Source organism: Balaenoptera ricei, chromosome 13, assembly GCF_028023285.1.
Source record: "Balaenoptera ricei isolate mBalRic1 chromosome 13, mBalRic1.hap2, whole genome shotgun sequence".
NCBI lineage: Eukaryota > Metazoa > Chordata > Mammalia > Artiodactyla > Balaenopteridae > Balaenoptera > Balaenoptera ricei.
The window spans coordinates 51,313,819-51,334,453 of record NC_082651.1 but is presented as its reverse complement, the minus strand read 5'-3'; positions in this window follow the sequence as shown (position 1 = coordinate 51,334,453).

The following is a 20,635-nucleotide window of genomic DNA, read 5'->3' as shown; positions in this document are numbered from 1 at the left end:
AGGAGGTAAGTCTTGAAATTTAGAAAACTTTATAGGAAAGTGGGAGACTGTGGTTTTCTTAGGGTGGGGAATCTCATAAATTTCCCACTTTAAATTCCATCCTTTCCTGGCGAATGGAAAACTTACCGTGAAAACTGGAATAAAGGGATGGATCAGTGGTTTTGAACCCAAAAGGGAAAATCTCAACAGGTTTCCTGTATGTGCAAAGCCACTTGAAATTGAGTATGTGTCAACACAGATTTAATTAACTTCCAGCCAGGACGTATTGGAAATGATCCCAGAAAGCTGGGACAAAGGAGAAGGTGTTAATTTCTCAGCAGGAAGAAAGTGCCTTTTAACTGCACTGGATTATGGCTCAGGGCTGGGTGAATTTTCAGGTGATCTATTTCAGGTGCGTTGAAAACAGGTGGCAATAAAAATCAACAAGTCAGTCCCTGCCAGTAAGGCTGGAAGACATAGGACAGTGTCCAGGGATCAACACTACAAAATTATTCGACGTATAGATAGTCTCAGAACCCCTGATTATGGTAGGGATAGCAGTGAGGTGTCCTCAAGAACTTAAATTCAAGTTTCTCTGCAAGAATTAAACCAGTTAAACATTTTGTTTTAAATTGCACACATTGGATGTGGTTACTCATCTGTGGGAGAAAGCCAAGAGATGGAGAAATTTGGCAGTCTCAAACCCCAATTGATAATGGCAGCGCCTATATCAGGATCCTCCCTCCCCTCCCCCAAAGCCACAGAGATCCACAAGGAGAGCAAATAAAGTGCACATAAGCCATGCCTGCAGCATAACTAGGAGACAAAGAACACTAGGAATTTCAAATTACTATGGATGGATGGATAGGTAGATAGATAGATAAGCAAGCACTGACTGAGATGATGAAGCAGAGTATAATCTTAGTGCTATGGACTGAATGTTTTTGTCCCCCCACCCAAATTCATATACTGAAGCCCCAACTTCCCAGTGTGATGGTATTAGGAGGTGGGTGGGATGATATTAGGGCCCTTGGGAGGTAATTAGGTTTAGATGAGGTCCTGAGGGCGGAGCCCCCATGATAGGATTAGTGTCCTTATAAGAAGAGAAAGACCCCAGAGCTCTCTCTCTCTCCATCTCTCTCTCCACTATGTGACGATACAGCAAGAAGACTGTCTGCAAGCCTGGAAGGGGGCTCCCCCCAAGCAACCATACTGGCACCTTGACCTTGGACTCCCCAGTTTCTAGAACTATGAGAAATAAATTTCAGTTAAGCCACCCAGTCTGTGGCATTTTTAAATTGTATAAGTTTATGGTGTACAGCATTATAATTTGACATCCCTATACACTACAAAGTGATCACCAGCATAAGTCTAGTTACCATCCATCACCATACAGTTGACTCTCTTCACCTGTTTCACCCACTCCCCCAACCCCCTTCCCCTCTAGTAACCACTAACCTGATCTCTGTATCTATGAGTTTGCTTTTGTTTTGTTTTTGTTTTTTTAGATTCCACGTATGAGTGAAATCATAAGGTATTTGTCTTTCTCTGTATGACTTATTTCACTTAGAGTAATATCTTCAAGGTCCATCCGTGTCATCACAAGTGGCAGGATTTCATTCTTTTTTTTATAGCTGAGTAGTATTCCACTAAGCATATATACCACATTTTTATCTACTCATCCATTAATAGACACAAATTATTTCCATATCTTGGCTATTATAAATAATGCTGCAATGAATATCGGGGTGCATATATATTTTTAAATTAGTCTTCTCATGTTCTTTGGATAAATACCCATCTATGGTGTTTTGTTGTAGCAGCCCAAGCTAAGACACTGGGGAAGCACAATATGATTGTAATTTAATAAGCAGACACAAAATCAATTCTATTGTACCCAGTTAAGAGAAAGCCTGGAACATGGAAAAGAGAGTCTGGAGTGGGAAGTTGACCCTTTATGGGTTTGTTTTTTTTTTTTAATTTTTAAATTTTATTTTTGACCCTGTTTATTCACTGGTGTTCAAGGGAGAGGCCCTAAGTCCAGGGGATGTGAACTTTTTATTCCCAGGGGAAGTGGACTCTGTTTTGGGTCAGAGATGACTTATGAAACCACAGAGTAAGCAAGATTGAATATTCCTCAAAACAGTCTGCTTCTCCACACCATGATTCCAGGTTGACCAAGCAACCTTCTTAATACAAATCCCTGGAATACAGGTACCAGGAAAGGGCTAGGCAGGAAGCATGAGCATTTCAGTGATCACAAAGCACTTCTCCAGTCTAATAAGTTGACATTTGGGCTGCTATACATCAGTCTCCTGTGAGCTTGTTTGATGTGAGTTTGCCTCCCCAAGTCCAATCAGCTCCTGAAAATAACATAGCAAAGAGCTAGATGCAAGGCAATAGTACATTTACCAACAAATTATTTTTTGTTGGATAGCAACTCTGACTCCACCTATGCCTCCTTTTGTACCTAAAATGCTTCCTGTATGCCCAGCCCTGTTCTAGGTTCTCAGAGATTATAAAACATGGTCCTTGCCTTCTAGGACCTGCCAATCTACTTGGAAAAATAAAATTTGAGACACAAAATCATTAGAGAACAATATACAATAGTAGGTGATTGAGTATCTGTGGGGCCCATCAGATGGCATTAAAACTAAGAGAGGCACAACCCTTGGGATTAGGGCTGTGATACCAGTAATCATAATATGCTTAATTTTATCACATTGCATCATCAATCAAGCAATTACACATATTTTATCTAATTTCATCTTCTGGCTAACTAGTTAAAGCAAATACTATCATCCTCTCATTATAGGTAAAAAAAACTGAAGCCCAGGGACTTCCCTGGCAGTCCAGTGGGTAAGACTCCTCGCTCCCAATGCAGGGAGCCCGGGTTCGATTCCTGGTGGGGGAACTAGATCCCGCACGCATGCTGCAACTAAGAGTCCGCATGTCACAATGAAGATCCTGCGTGCCGCAACTAAGACCCGGCCCATGTGCATAGACAGATGAATGAATAAAGAAGATGTGGCACATATATACAACGGAATATTACTCAGCCATAAAAAGAAACGAAATTGAGTTATTTGTAGTGGGGTGGATGGACCTAGAGTCTGTCATACAGAGTGAAGTAAGTCAGAAAGAGAAAAACAAATACTGTATGCTAACACATATATATGGAATCTAAAAAAAAAATGGTTCTGATGAACCTAAGAGCAGGACAGGAATAAAGACGCAGATGTAGAGAATGGACTTGAGGACACGGGGAGGGGGAAGGGTAAGCTGGGACGAAGAGAGAGTGTCATGGACATATATACACCACCAAATGTAAAATAGATAGCTAGTGGGAAGCAGCTGCATAGCACAGGGAGATCAGCTCGGTGCTTTTGACCACCTAGAGGGGTGGGATAGGGAGGGTGGGAGGGAGATGCAAGAGGGAGGAGATATGGGGATATATGTATATGTATAGCTGATTCACTTTATTATAAAGCAGAAACTAACACACCATTGTAAAGCAATTATACTCCAATAAAGATGTTTTAAAAAAAAATTCTCAGAAAAAAAGACCTGGCCCAGCCAAATAAATAAATAAATATTTTTAAAAAAACCAAAACCCTGAAGCCCAGAGAGCCTAAGTTACTTGGTCAAAGTGTTATGTCTCCATGTCTCGTTAGAAGTCAAGTCAGGCCTCAAGTCCAGGTCTTCTGATTCCAAGGCCAATGCACTTTCTACAACACCCAGCTGAGAACAGGCAAGGAAATAAGGTGAGTCCTGGGGACCACTAGTTGGGGAGAAAAAGACACAAGCTGGTTTATGACATTCAGGGAAGGCTTCCTGAAGGAGACAAGATTTGGGGGAGATCCTACAGGGTGGATGGGGATAAGACAGAGGAAACAGCATGTCTTTAGGCACCAGGTCAGACCCTCCTTCCTGCGGTGTCCTGAGGTGTCCCTGAGTCATACCCTTGCAAGTCAAGACAAAAACATCAGTCCATGCCATCACTGGATCCAAGTTTTGTGGAGCCTGAAGTTTGTAACACCGAAGAAAAAGAATACAAATTACAAATACAAAAATCTCTTCAGGTCCCCTGGGATAGGTCCCTACAAATCTTCAGCAGCCCATAAAGCCATCTCTGGGGTCAGTCACTCTGATATTCATAATCCCTCAGACTCTATTCAGGACCCATCTGCTGATTGGTCTCCAAAGCTGTGAAAGGCTCCTGCCCTTGCCCTGGACCTGATTTATAGAAAGGACCTGTATTAGTTAGGATGAGGTTCAGCTGCTAGTGATGACAACAATAATAACAACACCAAAACAGTGGCATAAATGAAAGAGGTATTTTTCCCAATACAAATGTAGGCAACTTGGGGTTTACATGGAAACCTAATGATCATCAGGGCCCCAAGCTCCTTCTGTCTTGTTGCTCCACCATCCTTAACACATGGCTCTACCTCATGGTCCAAGATGGATGCTTGAGTCCAACAATCATCTGTATTCCAGCCAACATAAAGGAGAAATTGCTGGAGGATATACATGCTTTTCTCTTTAAGGTTACTGCCTGGGAGTCTCACACACCTCTTATGCTTGCATCCCATTGGTTGTAACTTAGTCACATCAAGAAATTTGGCTCCACCAAGAAATATGGTCTTTATTCTAGATAACCATATAAACAGCTAAACATGAAGTATTTTATTACTAAGGAAGAAGGGAAGATACATATTAAGAAACTAGCCACAGAACTCAAGTTCCTTTGAGGAAGACTGTGGAGAGTCCAGTGGGTCACTAAAAATGGGCATGATAATGATTACACTGCAACTTGGAAGCAAGATCACACCCAGACAAGAAACAGTTCATTTGATGTACCCTACTTCAAGCTCTAATGAAAAACACCAGGGAGGAATGTTGAACATGTGCAGCTCTCACAGCCATTAGTATCCTCAGGGCCCTTGAGGGACTAGCTCAGGCTCCTTGGCAAACCTGAGTTCCAAGCCCAGCTCTACCAGTTACCAGATATGTGACATTCAGGTTACTTAATCTCTATATCGTTCAGCACTCTTCTGATTGCAAGTGATGGAAATCCAACTCAAATTAGCTTAAACTACAAAGGGAACTTGCTGCCCTCTACCTCAACGCAGAAGTTTAAAATATTGACCAACTTCAGGAAGGACTTCATGCAACCACGTAGCTGTCCACCAGCAGACCTTACAGTCTCCCTGCTTAGCAACTCCAGAAGGACAGCCCCTCTTCTGATAGTCCCATCAAAGACCCAGAGTTAACTCTCATTGGCCCAGTGTAGGTGGTTTGTACATCTCTGAGCCAATCACGGTGTCTCTACAAGTCGGGAGCTGGGTGGAATTGGCCTCAATTGAATCACAAGGGCTGAGAGTGGGAAAAGAGCGGTGTCTCAAAGGAAACTTGGCATGCTATTAGCAGAAAAGGAGGGAATTATGCTCGTCAGGCAGAAGCAACAGAAGCTCGTTTTTTCATCTATTAGTATAATACTAATCTCATCAGATAATTATGAGAATTAACGGAGATAACATGTATGAGTGCATTTAGTATAATCCCAGGCACATAGCAGGAGCCTAATAGACATCTTTGATCCATTGTAAGGAGTTTTAACAGAGTCAGAAACCAGGACAGACATTTCAGAGCAGGAGGCCAGTAAAGGAGGTGATGGCCTGGAATAGAGACAGTTGGGAGAAGAAGAGATAGATTGAAGTGTGTGGCAGGGCAGAGGAGAGATGCCCCAGAAGAAGAGTGTGGGAATTCCCCAGAGTGGACCAACAGCTGGGAGCAGCTTCAGCTGATGAGGCTTTAGACCTGCAGGGGAGACAGCTGTGGTAGAAGGGGCAAGGACCGGGTATCAGGCAAGGCTTGGCTGGAATCAGAACCCACTCAGTAGGGTTTGACTGAGGAGTTTAATGAAGGGGCTCTTTACAGAGGGGTTGTCAGGATGAAATGAACCCTGAGGGGTGTGGAGGTCCCAGGAGCAGCAAGAGAGGGCAGCAGTTTCCATCTCTCAGCTTGAGGGGCCTGGGAGGAGTCGTATTGCTGGAAGCCGGTGAGAGCTGGAGTTCCCCCATGAGGAGGGGCCACCTGGCAGGAACTGTCCTCACAGAGAGACACAACGGGGGACCAGAACCGAAGCCCTCTCCTCTGGCCCTCTGACCTCCTGCTGGTGAGTCTCTTTCTGTTTTGTAAGTAAGCTCATTTGTATCATTTTTTAGATTCCACATATAAGCAATATCATATATTTGTCTTTATGTGTCTGACTTACTTCACTTAGTATGATACACCATCTCTTTTTTACTTTAAAAGATAAAGCAACAAAGATTTATTTAAAGTTGTGAGTATGTTTCCCCAGTTCCTCCCTTGTTATTTCCTGTTCCCACATTCAGGCCTCCTCACCATCAGCAGTAATGTTTCTCTGCCTTGGGCTCTTTAATGACCATATCATGTTCTGAGGGTCTCTCCCACCATTTCCCTCTGTAAATTTCTGACACCAGAGCTGAACCCCAGAATCCCTCTTCACATTCATCTATCCAGTGAGAGGGTAAAAGCTGAGTCCTAGAAGTGTTAGATCTGGAAGGAATCTTATGTATCATCTAGAACCATCATTTCAACTTACTGATAAGGAAGCTGTGGTCCAAATAGGAGACAAGACTTAGACAAGATTATACGGCTAATGTTTCAGGTCCAATAATGTAATTTTTATTGTTTTTTTAAAAAAAATTTATTGAAATATAGTTGATTTACAATGTTGCATTAGTTTCCAGTATAGAGCAAGGTGATTCAGATATATATATTCTTTTATATATATATATAGTTTTACATATATATTCTTTTTTAGATTCTTTTCCATTGTAGGTTATTAATAAGATATTGAGTATAGTTCCCTGTGCTATACAGTAGGTCCTTGTTGGTTATCTATTTTATATATGGTAATGTGTATATTTTAATCCCAAACTTCTAAATGTATCCCTCCCTACCCTTTCCCCTTTGGTAACCATAAGTTTGTTTTCTGTATCTGTGAGTCTATTTCTCTTCTGTAAATAAGTTCATTTGCATCATTTTTAAAGATTCCATATATAAGCAATATCATATGATATTTGTCTTTCTCTGTTTCACTTCACTTAGTATGATGATCTCTAGGCCCGTCCATGTTGCTGCAAATGGCAGTATTTCATTCTTTTTTATGTCTGAGTAATATTCCATTGTGTATATATACCACATCTTCTTTATCCATTCATCTGTTGATGGACATTTAGGTTGCTTCTATGTCTTGGCTATTGTAAATAGTGCTGCTGTGAACAGTGGGGTGTATGTATCTTTTTGAATTATAGTTTTCTCTGGACATATGCCCAGGAGTGGGATTGCTGGAACATACAGTAACTCTATTTTTAGTTTTTTTAAGGAACCTCCATTCTGCTCTCCATAGTGGCTGCACCAATTTACATTCCCACCAACAGTGTGGAAGTGTTCTTTTTTCTCCACACCCTCTCCAGCACTTATTATTTGTAGAGTTTTGGATGATGGCCATTCTGGCCGGTGTGAGATGGTACCTCATTGTAGTTTTGATTTGCATTTCTCTAATAATTAGTGATGTTGAGTATCTTTTCATGTACCTGTTGGCCATCTGTATGTCTTCTTTGGAGAAATGTCAATTTAGATCTTCTGTCCATTTTTTGATTGGATTTTTTTTTTTTTTTTTTTGGTGTTGAGCTGTATGAGCTGTTTGTATATTTTGGAAATTAATCTCTTGTCAGTTGCATCATTGGCAAATATTTTCTCCCGTTCTGTCAGTTGTCTTTTCGTTTTGTTTATGGTTTCCTTTGTTTTGCAAAAGGTTTTAAGTTTAATTAGGTCCCATTTGTTTGCCTTTGTTCTTATTTCCATTACTCTAGGAGGCAGATCCAAAAAAATATTGCTGCGATTTATGTCAAAGAGTGTTCTGCCTATATTTTCCTCTAGGAGTTTTATAGTATCCGGTCTTACCTTTAGGTCTTTAATCCATTTTGAGTTTATTTTTGTATATGGTGTTGGAGAATGTTCTAATTTCATTCTTTTACATGTAGCTGTCCAGTTTTCCCAGCACCACTTACTGAAGAGACTGTCTTCTCCATTGTATATTCTTGCCTCCTTTGTCATAGATTAATTGACTGTATGTGCGTGCGTTTATTTCTGGCTTTCTATCCTGTTCCATTGATCTATATGTCTGTCTTTGTGCTAGTACCATATTGTTTTGATGACTGTAGCTTTGGGGTATAGCCAAGAATGTAACTTTGATCTCAAGACTTTCACACAGTCATGCATGCATTCATTCTTCAGCTTGGGTATTTGACAAAAATTTTTACATAACTATCATGTACCAAGCACCAGATAAGTGAGATAGACAGAGACCTGCCCTCACAGAGCTTTTATTCACTCAGGGGATATAGGCAGTAGGAACCATTTTAACATAGGTTTATAGCCCAGAGCTTTTTTCCTTAAACCTCACAGCTGGTATTTGGACAAAGAATCTGACTCTCCTCATCTACAGAAGATTGTACATCTACAGTTTAGATACACATCACTTACAGTCATTCTGACAAGACTGACAAGCATAGCACCAAACTACTCTCTTTAATCTGAGCTGTGATGACAAGAACAAAAATGAAAATTTACACACTAAAGCATCATCTTTCCCCAGAAAAATTGTGTGCATAAAGAAAGAGCATGGACTTAGGAATCAGAAAGACCTGAATTTTAAACTCTGCTCTTTTTTTTTTTTTTTTCCTGATCTACTCTTAATACTTACTGGCTGTGTAACACTGTGTAAGTGACTTCACCCCTCTGGGCCTCATTATGTATACAAAATTTCCTCATCTATAAAAAGGCAGTGACGATGCTGTTTCATAGAGTTATACAGTATTAAATGAGATAATGGGTGCAGTGCACTCCACACAGTGCTCAAAATACATCAGCAACTTTTCTTTCTCTACCACTCTCTCTTCTATCATTAGCAGTGACAGTTGCATGGCTGGTACCTTTGAAGAAATCATGTCATTTAGGGGACTTAGTAAAACGAGGCACCTGAGGCAGGTGATCTAATCACAAACAAAACTTATGACCTCTTTTCCTTTTATTTCCCAGGATTGTTTTTTTCTTGAAAGCTATTAAACACATTCTTTGCACTTATTAATGTATTAGAGTCTGCCCCCTAGTGGTCATGGTACACAGTGCCAGTTTTGCTAATGACAGTTCAGCCCACAAAACTTTTCCCCCATCTGTGTTTGATTAACCTTCAGTGGTGCTTCTTGGCCCTAGTCACAACACATTTTTATCCCAACAGAAAAACTAGATAGGAACAACTGTGACCAAAGTTAATGAGATCGGTTCTTTAACATGGAGGTTAATCCTGTCCGAACATTCAAATCACGCACACATGCGCGCACGCACACACACGCAAATACAAAATCAATGTCTGGGCCCCACCCCAAACCGGTTGAACCTGAACCTCTGGGGAGCAGGTCTGCACATGGAGAGTTTACAAAGCTCCCCAGGTGATTCTGATGAACAGCCAGGATTCAGACAAATGAAAACTCTATTAGAACTTGACGAACGAGGAATGACAGCAAAGACTATCCCCTTGAAGGCAGCCCTCTCAGAAGCCTCCAAGCTCTGTGGAGATGCTGTCCAGGCTCAAAATGGTTTTATCTCCTCTTGGGGAGTTGCTTTCAGATCATATGGCATATATTTTGGAACAATCTCAATATCGGCAATGTTTTGTCTTTTGACAGTGAATTTGAGTGAGTTTGAATAAAAATCCTGAAGTGATTCTAAAATCAAGCCAGCTGACTATGCTGGACCATTTTTCAGGATAACCTGGGTAAGACCATTTTTGGTCAAAAACAACATATGGCCAAGGGGATGGATTTGTCTCCTGCACCTCATAATTGACACAAAAGGCAATTCCAAACGAGGGCCACAAACACTTTTATTAGTAACAGCTGTGTTGGAGCCTGTGTGCTGCTCCCCAAAGTACCATCTTTAAAAGGCAATGTTCATCTGGACATGTGAGGTCTGATGGGACTATTAAAAAAACTGCCTCATTACTTAAGAGTCAAACCCGAATTTAGAATTGAAAGGGGGAAAACTGGTGGGAAGAGTCAGACCAGGACAGCCCCTGGGTTTTATGGAACTCTGTTCATGATCCAACACTGTCAGCATCCAATTTGCCACATCTAAGAAGGACCCGACTCCAGGCTGGCAGAGCATTCGCCAGCACTAGGAGCTGCTGAGGGTCTCTGTCCAGGAGCACCAGGACCCTCAGGAAGTCCTGTGGCTGAGTGAGATGACTAAAAATTGCGTTGTGATCTTCGTCTGCCCTCTGAACCCTCATAATGAAATTCTCCAACATTACGTCAGATAGCTCCTAACAGACGAGCACACAAAACACAGGTGAGGGCTTCCCTGGTAGCGCAGTGGTTAAGAATCCGCCTGCCAATGCAGGGGACATGGGTTCGAGCCCTGGTCCAGGAAGATCCCACATGCCGTGGGGCAACTAAGCCCGTGTGCCACAACTACTGAGCCTACGCTCTAGAGCCTGCAAGCCACAACTACTGAGCCCACGAGCCACAACTGCTGAAGCCCACATGCCACAACTACTGAAGCCCGCACGCCTAGGGCCCATGCTCCGCAACAAGAGAAACCACTGCAATAAGAAGCCTGAGCACCTCAACGAAGAGTAGCCTCTGCTCGCCGCAACTAGAGAAAGCCTGCACGCAGCAACGAAGACCCAACACAGCCCCCAAAAATAAACAAATAAAATAAATAAATTTATTTTTTAAAAAAAGACACTGGTGAGCCCTCTTCATCAGTCACAAATCAGTTGGACTTTTATTCCAACTCCAATATTTTGCAGTTATTTTCTTTCCCAGGTGAGATTTTATTCCTCTCTCCTACCTCCTCCATCTAATGTGAACATTAACCACCGGGCCCTCCTGTTTGGAGTCTCCTGTCTCAACAATGGTGTTTTCCAATGTGTATTCCAAGGAACACTGGTTTCCTAGTATCTGTTCATTCATTTATTCAATAAATATTTGTTGAGCCCCTTGTGTGTTCCACGCAGGGGCAGAGCCAGGTTTTGCAGGACCTGAAGCTTATAACAATCGTGGAGGTCCTTTTTAAGGGAAAGAACACAAAACTGAATACAAAACTAGATACAGGGACACAAAAGAGCAATCCTGAAGCTTGAGCCCCCTTACTTTATGGTGCCTTTGTGAGCAGTTCCAGGCACGATCCTGGGGATAGAATCGTGAATAAAACTGACCTGTCCTTGTGAAGTGTACATTCTAAAGGGATAGAAATAGGAGCTGGAAATTAATACAATTTAGAGGGGGGAGAATCCAGGATTATATGTTTGAGAACTAAGGAGCTAAACAAAATTAAACGAATGTCTTCATTTCAGGGCTTCTTAGAGCCATTAAAATGCTGATGTGCCCATGACTCTCCAAGAGGGGAACCGTGTTTTCATCATTCCCCAGCTGTATTTATCAGAGAATCCTTCTTTTGTGAGGCATCCCTGTGGACTAAACTCTGTGAAACCCACTTTGGGGAAATCCTGCCCTATAATGTATTGGAAGCTCAGCACATGACATCATCTGTCATCTGCCGTGAAACGGCGTCCCCTTCTTATTTGGGAAAAGCACTTGGTTCCTGTGCTAATGAAATAATTCAAATCATTTCTCATTATCGTCATTTTTCTAACCCCTCTTTTAGTGTTTTAGGCATTTGGAACAATTGTCTCCTCTGCTTCCAACATTTCAGACTATAAATCTCAAAAAAACATGTTTTAAAACCTTTCCAATCTGGCCTTGGATTTTACACAGCATGGGTTCCGCCTAAAGTAACGAAGAATTCACCTTATGAGGGATTCTCAAATTTAGAAATGCAAAATACCAGGACACCTCATGGCTTAAAAATCATCTGTTATCCTCCAGAATCACAGAAGAGTCAGCATTTGGGGTCATAAATCTGCCTTCGCACTTCCCTTCAGCCCCTCCACCAGGGTGAGAAGGCTCTTGTGTGGGGCCTTGCTTTCCAGTGGTAAGAATTATATTTGTCTTGGGTGCTGGTTCCAGAGACATCTGTGATGGCAGCCCATCCAGCTCTGTTCTCAGTGAGCTAACTTTAGCAGCAGATTCTGCATCTGTTGGTGGAGTTTGACACAGCATATGTTTTCCAAAGCAGCCCTTCCCAATAGCTGACTCCCTTCTTATGTGAGGACATTTAATATATCCTGAGAACTAATCATCTCCCCCCTTTCCCAAATGTTTAAGCTATTTTAAATTTCATCCAGTTTAACAAGCAGTCATGTGTGGAGCCCACCTTTAATTTCAAAATAAATAAAAAAGAATTTCTATGACTCACAATAGATTTCACCTCTGGGCAGGCCAGCAAATTTATCCACACCTTTCTCCAAATAAAGTCCTTCGCTCATATGTTTCCTGACATGATTGTTAACCTTTTAACCTCTTGAAGGGATTAAATACAAGTGAACCCCATTGTGGTGGTTTTCAAATATGTCCACAATTTCTTTGACACTTCTCTCCTCAAAAGGTGGAGCCTAATACCCCTCCCCTTGAGCGTGGGTTGGACTTAGTGACATGCTTCTAACAGAGAATATAGCAAAGTGACAGTGTGTGACTTACAAGGCTGGGTTATAAAAGGCACTGTGGCCTCTTCTCTGTTTTTTCTTGGATTACTCATTCTGGGGAAAACCAGCTGCCACATAATGAAGACATTCAGGCAGATCTATGGAGAGATCCACATGGTGAGGAACTGAGGCCTCTTGCCAACAGCCAGCCAGGAACTGAGGATTTTGCCCACAGCCTTGTGAGGAAGCCATCTCGGAAGTGGATCCTCTGGTCAAGCCTTCAGATGACTGCAGCCTCAGCCAACTTCTTGACTTGGACCACATGCAAGTCTCTGAGACCGAATCACCCAGCTGAGCTGCTCCCAAATTCCTGAACTACTATGTGAGATAATAAATGTTTATTGTTGTCTTAAGCCATTAAGGTTTGGGGTGATTTGTTACACAGCAATAGCTAACTAATACAACCATCCTAAGTGTTCTTGTATGATGTCCCAGCTGTACTCCCTGAGGCACTTGTCTCTTCTGTCTGAAAGAGTTGGGCTGGATTAGCCTGGAGTGTAATTACTTCAGTAATTGGAAGGATGTCCATGGGCTTTACCCTATGGGTAAAATTAAGTCCTATTAATATAGTGGAACTAGCTTCTACTAGTCCCAAGGCCTGCTTTCAACATTCCTGCCCCTGAGAGTGGGGAGTGCCCCCAGAACTGCCAGTTTAATCCTATCTTCTTCTCACATGCCATATAGCTGTCACTGCTCATCTCCAAAGCCCATCTTCATGCTTCCCCAGACCACTGCTGAAGCTGCCATCACTTTCCACTTCTTGGCTACAGAGTCACACTCCCTGAGCCCTGTCATTGTCACTTTATCTAACAGCTGTCCTTCCCTCTGTTAGTATCTTTTAGAGATGTCTCAAAGCAGTTTTCGGGCTCCTTGAACTTGACACACACAGCCTTCCTTCTGCAGGGAGGACGCCACCACGAGGGTGACACATGCAGGGCAGCAGCCAGCACACCAGAGAAAGACCACTGCCCCCTTTTGACCCCCAGAGCCCTATTTCTGAATTTGGCTAATCATGCCTAACACTTTTTTGTTAGAGTAGATTCTCCCCCAGCAGGCCCCTCCCTGCTTTTTTTTCTCAGACTTTATTTATTTAGAGCAGTTTTAGGTTCACAGCAAAACTGAGGGGAAGGTAGAGAGATTTCCCACGTACCCCCCATTAACACTCCTCACCAGAGTGGTATATTTGCCACAATTGATGAACCTACACTGACACATCATAATCACCCAAAGTTCATAGTTTATAGTAGGGTTCACTCTTGGAGTTGTGTAGTCCATGGGTTTGGACAAATGTATAATGACATGTATCCATCATTATAGCATCATACAGAGTATTTTCAATGCCCTAAAAATCCTCTGTACATCTCCTATTTATCCTTCCTCCATCCCCAACTCCTGGCAACCACTGATCTTTTTACTGTCTCCATAGTTTTGCCTTTTCTAGAGTGTCACATAGTTGGAATCATACAATGTGTAGCCTTTTCAGATTGGCTTCTTTCACTTAGTAATGGGTTTAAGATTCCTCCATGTTTTTTCAGGGCTTGACAGCTCATTTCATTTTAATGCTAAATAACATTCCATTTTCTGGATATACCATAGTTTATCCATTCACCTACAGAAGGACATCATGGTTGCTTCCAGGTTTGGGCAATTATGAATAAAGCTGCTATAAACATCTGTGTGCAGGTTTTCATGTGAACATAAGTTTTCAACTCCTTTGGGTAAATACCAAGGAGCACAATTGCTGGGTCGTGTGGTAAGAGTGTGCATAGTTTGTAAGAAACTGCCAAACTGTCTTCCAAAGTGGCTCTACTATTTTGCATTCTCACCAGCAATGAATGAGAGTGACCGTTGCTTCACATCCCCACCAGCGTTTGGTGTTGTCAGTGTTCCAAATTTTGGCCATTCTAATAGGTGTGTAGCAGTACCTCACTGTTGCTTTAATTTGCATTTCCCTAATGACATATGATGTGGAGCATCTTTTCATACATATGCTTATTTGCCATCCTTATATCTTGTCTGATATATATATATATATGTAACAGACATGAGGTGTCTTTGGCTTCGGCTTTACACTTTTTTTTTTTTTTTTTTTTTTAATAAGGGGGGAAATTCTCAGCCATTAAGATACCAATTTCTTTTTTTTCTTTTTTTTTTTTAATTGTGTTGGGTGTGATAATGGTATTGTGGTATGTAGGAGAATGACTTTTTTTTTTTAAATTAATTAATTAATTAATTATTTTTGGCTGTGTTGGGTCCCCGCTTCTGCGCGAGGGCTTTCTCCAGCTGCGGCAAGCGGGGGCCACTCCTCATCGCGGTGCGCGGGCCCCTCACCATCGCGGCCTCTCCCGTTGCGGAGCACAGTCTCCAGACGCGCAGGCTCAGCAGTTGTGGCTCACGGGCCCAGTCGCTCCGCGGCACGTGGGATCCTCCCAGACCAGGGCTCGAACCCGTGTCCCCTGCACTAGCAGGCAGACTCTCAACCACTGCGCCACCAGGGAAGCCCTCGGCTTTACACTTTTTAATTGAGTTGTTTGTTTTCTTATTGTTGCATTTTAAGAATTCTTTGTATATTTTGGATACCAGTCCTTTATACTCTCCTTGCATTCTAGTAACCACCACCATCAGCAAACACAAATAAGTCCATCAAATATTCCTACACAAATGTGAATCCTAGTCATTTATCTTATATAAGTTATTTTCCTAAAATCTCCTTGGCCCCCAGAGCAGTAAAATAGCCCTTTCTACACATGGAGAAGCTCTCAATTTTTAATCTTAATAGGCTATTAAAAAGAAAACATTTCTAACACAAGTGCATATGTGTATGTGTTAGTGGAAGGAAGCAGTGATTGACCTGTCAATGGTTTCTTTCTGGAAAATATGATGGCTATTTTTATGAATCACCAGAACCTCGGTTTTTCAGAATTCCCCCAAATACATTATGCAGCATACTAGCTCCGCAGGATGTTGGGGGGTGGGGTGGGATTCTGTGATCATCTTTGGGAAATGCCAAGATTAAGGTGCTTCTCTGCTACTGGACTTCTTCAAGCCTTTCATATGCTAATGTTCACCATTAGGTGACCCTAAAATAAGGTTTTAGATTAGGTGCACTGTTCCCCAAACTCACTTCTCCACAAAGCGTCTCATGGAACTAGTGTTAATGGAACACACTTTGTAAAATCCTGGGCAAGACCTAACCCCAGAGAAAACAGAATGCAGCAAAAGTCAAAAGCTCTTTAATCAAAAACTTCCTGTCCTAGATCATCCAGGTCACTCAACTTTAACCTGCTTCTAACAAGTCTTAAGAATGTGCAGGGAAAATTGTTCCTTAAAGACATAGATCTGAGGTCCAAAGAATCTTTATACCAAAGTAAGCTTGTTAGCCTATTTTTCTCTCCAAGGACAGAAGAAAGACAAGGGTGCTCAGTAGATATTTTTTGGTAAGTCGAATCCAAATTCGCTCTCAGTCATTGAACTAGGACCAAGATCTCCCACCTCAAGCCCCAACTGAAAGCTGGGATGCCTGGGCAGAGAATCATCATAGTCAAGGCCCACATCCCATCCCTCCCTGTCAAAACACCTCCATAAAGAAGGTGGGAGATGCAGGAGGGGGAGAGAGAGAAAAAAACTTTATTCTTTCAACATTGACCCATTTTGTTCAGGTCTAACAACTCAAAAGCAGCAGAGTCATTGAAACACGGATTGTAAAACTATAACACTCCTCAATTACTTCTTGTTGGCCAGACAAGCAAACCTATTATTTGACAATGCATCCTGCTCCAAGAAAGTAAACTTTATCATACAGAGGTCATGAGAAAAAGACCACAGGTACAGTTTGCTAACCTCCACTAGATAATTTTTCACAGTTATCATCCAAGCACTGTAAAAGCACAAAAGATATGTTATCTTTGGGCTCAGTTTATTATAACGTGTGGGTGAAACTCCCTATAAAACCACTTACTAGGTAACTGTTGCACGTTCTCCTGCACAGAAAGTCAGATCAGTAAAACATCTTTTTGACAGTGTCTTTTTAAGTGTCAGGAATAAAAGGACATGCTCTTAAAGGAAAAGTAGCACACAATTTATCACCCCCTCACTTTCCCACACGTACACACACAGATCCCCATCGCCTCTCTGCATGCCAGAGACACTCAAAAGAATCCTTCTCAGTAGTCTCATTTCTTTTAGAGCTGAGTATTTCACGGCAGAACTGTTCCTGGATAAAGCGGCAAGTAACATTAATTCAAGATACTATAGGTGCCAGCAGTTCAAGTACTAGTCGTGGTAATTTTTCCCCTAGAGTCATCATATCGAGTAAGACCCAGGAAATACAAGATAAAAGGACGATGGATTCCCTCAGCAAACGCTCTCAAGAGTCTCAAATTTAACATTAGAGACTAAGAGAGGTCATCTAACTCTAGCTTGAAACTTGGATTTTTTTAAAGAGCTTACCTCTCTCCCACAGTAATGTCTTCACAGTCCTCGGGGATACATGGAGAGGGGGGGCAAGTCTTGGATGATTAAACCCCAGGATGTATAATGACATCCCAGGAAACTCAGGGTTCACCCTTCTATCCCCAAAAGGAAAGACAAGTTAAAGAGTGTGAGATGGGGAATTCCTCCCACAATGCAGTTCTCTTTAGAATTCACTTCTTACAATGGTCCACATCTAAGAGCTACGTTCTCCATCCATTCAAGCAAAGGAAACAGTTTTTTATTTTTTTATATATTTTTTTTCATTTTCACCAAGAACTTTATTGAACAACATATTCACCCTTTTGTTCCACTACCTTCTGCCATTTTTCAGGCAACTTCATAATTCCATCTTCCCAAAATGTTTTATCTTTTTGAGCAAAGAACTATTCCAGGTGCCTTTTACAGTCTTCCAGGGAATTGAAATTTTTTTCCATTGAATTTCCATTTCCATTACAAGAATTTTGTAAAGACTGAAATAAATGGAAATCCGCAGGTGCAATGTCTGGTGAATACGGTGGATGACACCAAACTTCGCAGCCAACCTGTAACAGTTTTTGCCTGGTCATCAAAGAAACATGCAGTCTTGCGTTATCCTGATGGAAGATTATGCGTTTTCTAAAGTTGACCAATTCCGGACACTTTTTGTCGAGTGCTGGGAAGCAGCTTTTTAGATTGCTACACACAAAAGCAATTTTTTTCAAAGGATACTGACAGAAATCTGTTGGGCGGGGGTGGTTAGTCATACCTCCCCACAAAGATCTGCTGAATAAATATTGAGGGGCTTATATGTTCCCAATACAAAATAGGGGCTGTGAGAAAATCAAAAGAGAGAGAATATGCAGTCCCCATGCTTGAAAAATTTATAATTTTGTTGAAGAAATAAGACTTTTACACAGAGAACAAAGAACAATCAGCAAAATGTTAAAATGGTTGTCTTCTGGTTGAAATGTTTCTTCATTACCAAAATATGTTTGGGAGCCAGCAAAAAGAAATATATAGAGTTCCTTTACCTGGAGCCTAGCTCAAAAATCACCTCGAGGAACATGAAATACAGCCATGAACCTTTAAGGCTAAGCAAAACCTCATTTCCAAATAATTTTCCTATATCCAGCCATGTCGAAAGGTCTTTGAGATATTTCTAGTGAGTTCCTCATGTATTCAACATTCAGTCACTCAACAAACATGTATAGAGCCCTCTCCATGGGTTGGATACATGGGCTACAGGAGTAAAAGCCCTAGTCCATGCCCTCCCAGGGCCAGAGTTAGGCGTGGGATCTATCCTGCACCTCAGGTAATCACACATGGGGAAATGTAAGACAGAGCAAGTGGATCACAGAAAATTTCTCAAAAGAAATTGATATCTGAGTTGAGGTATGAAGGTTAGTGGGTGTTAGCCAGTTGGAAAGGGGTGAAGGAAAAACATGCAGCACATGCAAGGGCCAAGAGGCTTGGGAAACTTGGTGCGGTCACAGGCTTGGCTTGTTTGGAGAAGAAGATGTAAGAAGAGTTCAGAGGAAAGCAAAGATCTTTTTTTTTTTTTTTTTTTTTGACGTGGACCATTTTTTTTTAAGTCTTTATTGAATTTGTTACAATATTTCTTCTGTTTTATGTTTTGGTTTTTTGGCCAGGAGGCACATGGGATCTTAGCTCCCCGACCAGGGATCGAACCCGCACCCCCAGCTTTAGAAGGTGAAGTCTTAACTGGACCACCAGGGAAGTACCACAAAGATCATTTCTGGGTAAGGGATCTGGGGAGGCTTCATGGAGGAGGTGAGGTTTGGAGAAGAGACTTGGAAAACAGGTAGAATTTCAGGTAGATGAAGTGAGAAGATGGGGGGGGGGGGCAATGTTTCAGTATTCCTTAGTTTCCTGCACATTGCCTGGCATGAATAGTGCTCAAAAAGCATTATTAAATGTTGAGAAAGTAAGCCAAGTTATCCAGGCAGAAAAGCGAGCTCAAGGTGTGTTTGGAATGGTGAGTTGTCTGATTTGCTGGAAGTATAGAATCCTTATAGAGAAGACATAGGAGATAAGGCAGGAAAAATAAACTGACGTCAGATTAAAGAAGTCTTATCTCTCAGTTAAGGAATGACAGGAAAGGCTCTAAGCAATGGAGATCCATCAATGAATTTTGAGCAAGATAGTTGCAAAACCAAACTGTGCTAGAGATCATTTGGTAGGATGGAGGAAAGGGGGACCCAAGTCCACAGGCCAGTTAAGATGCTAAGGATGCAGGGCTTCCCTGGTGGCGCAGTGGTTAAGAATCCGCCTGCCAATGCAGAGGACATGGGTTCGAGCCCTGGTCCAGGAAGATCCCACATGCCATGGAGAAACTAAGCCCGTGCGCCACAACTACTGATGCCCGTGCGCCTAGAGCCTGTGCTCCACAACAAGAGAAGCCACCGCAATGAGAAGCCCGCGCACCACAACGAAGAGTAGCCCCGCTTGCTGCAACCAGAGAAAGCCTGCGTGCAGCAGCAAAGACCCAACGCAGCCAAAAATTTTAAAAATAAATAAATTTATTTTTTAAAAAATGCTGGGGCTTCCCTGGTGGCGCAGTGGTTGAGAGTCTGCCTGCTAATGCAGGGGACACGGGTTCGAGCCCTGGTCTGGGAAGATCCCACATGCCGCAGAGCAACTAGGCCCGTGAGCCACAACTACTGAGCCTGCGCATCTGGAGCCTGTGCTCCGCAACAAGAGAGGCCACGATAGTGAGAGGCCCGCGCACCGCAATGAAGAGTGGCCCCCGCTTGCCACAACTAGAGAAAGCCCTAGCACAGAAACGAAGACCCAACATAGCAATCAATCAATCAATCAATCAATCAATCTTTAAAAAAAAAATGCTAAGGATGCAATCCATTGGGAAATAATTAGGTGGGGGCCAGGTGGGGGCAGAAGGAAGAGAAGAGACTTGTGGATTCACTGGTTAGAAGGCTCTAAGGACAGAAGGGTTACAATGCTCCAGAGATTTTAGGCTCTGTGTTCCAGATATCCAACATTGCATAAAAAACAAAAGTTTTAAGCCTGAAACTTAATGGCTTAAAACAGCAATCATTTATTTTGCTTAGACATAAGCAATTTGGGCAGGGCTCAGTGGGGATGGCTCATTTATGCTCCATGTAGCAACAGTCAGGGCAGATGACTGAGGGCTAGGGGACCCTCTTCCCAAATGGCTCGCTCACACAACTGGCACCTTGGTGCTGGCAGTCTCTGGGAGCTCAGCTGGGACTGAGGGGTGAGAGCCCTCAGATTCTCTCCATGCGGTCCCCTCCTTGTGCCTGGGCTTCCTCACAGCATGGTGTTTTATTCCAAGGGCAAGCGTCATAAGAGAGAGAGGTAGGCAGAAGCTGTATGTCTTTTATGGCCCAGCCTTGGAAGTCACACAGCATCACTTCTGCTGTTCTCTGTTAATAGAAGCCAGCTCAAAGGCTCAATCTGTTCAAGGGAATAGGGCAAAGACTTCACCTCTTAATGGGAGAGTGG